This window comes from Arachis ipaensis, chromosome B06, assembly GCF_000816755.2.
Source record: "Arachis ipaensis cultivar K30076 chromosome B06, Araip1.1, whole genome shotgun sequence".
Classification (NCBI taxonomy): domain Eukaryota; kingdom Viridiplantae; phylum Streptophyta; class Magnoliopsida; order Fabales; family Fabaceae; genus Arachis; species Arachis ipaensis.
The window spans coordinates 947,229-949,982 of NC_029790.2; positions in this window are offsets into that span (position 1 = coordinate 947,229).

The following is a 2,754-nucleotide window of genomic DNA, read 5'->3' on the forward strand; positions in this document are numbered from 1 at the left end:
CCTTCATATAAAATCATATATTTAAACAAAAAATACGTAAGCATTATTCATTTTATAAAGTGTAATACTTTATGATATAACTCTTCTTTATTTGGAGTCAAGTGATCATTTACATCATTCCATTTATTTTATTCATGAGTTGTATATATAACTCTACATAATATAGAGTTCTATTAAATAAGATAAATTAAGGTACATAAACTTGTTTTATCAAGCCAATAAATTATAACTCAAATAATATAATATTTTTTTTATGTAGAGATTTTAGAGATTTTTGACAGTGCCTAACAAAAAAAATTAAAATCTATATACAAAAAAATTTATAAAAACCAAAATGATACTTAAAATATTTATTTGCCAATTAAAATAAAAAAATATGTAAACTTTAGCAAAAACTGAATCTCATTTTAATTTAAAAAAATTTATATTTTTTCAAACAAAAAAGGATATAGAAATTACCTCATTATTTCAAGTACAACCTCTATTTAAATTTAATTAATTTCAACGTGTTATAATAAAATATATTAGAGTTCAGACTCGGAAACTAATAATTATATCTACTATATATATTAACAAGAGAATCATTAAAAGTTTTGAGAAGTTAATTAGTTTCATTATTACAATAATATTCATATTGGGAAAATCCGTAGACATCTAATCTTTTCTATATGTCCTCTTATGAAAAGCAAATCATCCTATATATTAATTAATAATTAGGTCTTAAATTATCTCCTACACCACTCTATAACCATGAGGGGTTTGATGGATATAAAGATTTATGATTTATTTCTTTTTAATAATTACATATCTAAAAGTAAATTTGTTTTATGCTATTTAAACATAAAATAATTTTTTAAAAACTAACTTATTCTTCACATATTCAAAATAGGAATGTTTACATGTACAAGGAACCTAATTACATGAACGAAAATTAATCGATTCAACATAGATAATCAAGTCTAATCGAAGTTGGACCAATTAAATCCGACTTTAATTAGTTCGGATATTGATTTGGAGATCGCAAAATCCTAACCATTCTGACTAGATATGTTAACTTTTGAATGAATAAAATATAATATATTATATATATACAATTTTATCCTCTTATAATTTAAATTATGATATTTATTTAAGTATAGCTTTAATGATATATTCTCTTTATTTTATTTTATTTACTATTACATATTATTTACGTAAAATTTTTCATTTTTTTATTTTTAATTGGACACCTAATTATGCCAATGAGTAATAGCTCAAATGGCATAGTCTCACCATACTCAATTAAGAGGTTGCGAGTTCGAATCTCATATCTTTGGTAAAAAAAAAAAAATTTGGACACCTAATTATCCGAACAATTGTTTCATATTGGTTCGAATTCATTCACAAAAAACCTTAGATCAGAACCCATTAAAATTTAATCAGTTTAATTTTTTCTTCTCTAAATCCAAACCAATCTTACCTTCGACACTCCGATATTCAGACCAGAACAATTTAATTACTTTTAAAATAATTCATCTAAAAATATTTTTTAACTTAATTTCTTAAAAAGTAGTTATGCCAAAAATTAGTTAAAGCAAACAAACTCTAATAAATACTTGTGTGTTAGAGCAAAGAAAATAATAAAAATAAGAAAAAGTTCAATTCCGTTTAAAAAGGCATTTGATTCTTCAAAAACTAGAAGTTGAGGAACCCACCTTCATTGAAGTCAAGGTGGGCATATATATTTAAAAAGAAAATGCCATAAAAGAAAAGTAAGCAATAATATTTATGTGGTGGGCAAGGCAAATATTGATATATGGCCATAGGAGGAGTGAAGAAAATAAATATAATATTTTTGCACAAATGGAATATATATAATTTTCTTTTGAATTAAATTGTAGAGAATACTTAATACTATTAATAGAGACCATAATAAAAATGGAGTCTTATTAATTGGTTCTTGAGTCATACCATCCAACTAATAACTAACAACTTTATAAAAGTCTGAAAATTAAGCATTTCCCAAAAGTCCTTTATAATAAGATCACTTGACCAAATAATAATAATTATGAATACGAATATGGCTAGCGTGCACACGATTAAAATGGAATAAATAAAATAAAAATGAACTTAATTAAATGGTTGTGGTTAGATTACAATCTTAGGAAGTTAGTAGACACGAACCATACACGTCGATGCGTGATTTTGTCACTTTCACCTACTTCCAAATTTCGAATCCATCTAACTATATATATATATATATATATATATATATATATCATCACATTCAAACTCATTCATCCTACATCCAATCCATCATCAAGCATACATTTATAATATTTTATTTTATTTTATATCTATACTTCTATTTTGGGATATGAATATACAAATAAACACATTTTATTTTATTTTATTATGAGACAAAATATTTAAATTAATTGTTAGGTCTCTTACCCAATAAGTGTCCCGGAAGAGAAATACATACATAAGTATAAAGATATACTACAAGAAATTTGGCCAATTAACTCTCAATTGAATTAACTAGTGATCCTTTTCTTGCTAATTTCAAATTGTTAATTAATGAGGCAAAAATAATATAATTCGTCATAAAATTATTTAGCGACGCAAAATGTTAGTCACTAAATCCATCATTAAATCAAAAGTTAATTTCACAGCAAAATAGATTAATATAATTAATCGTTGCTAATTAACAATAAATTTTATCGCACCGAATTCGTCACAAAATCAAAGTTAACTTCATAGACAAAAAAAAAA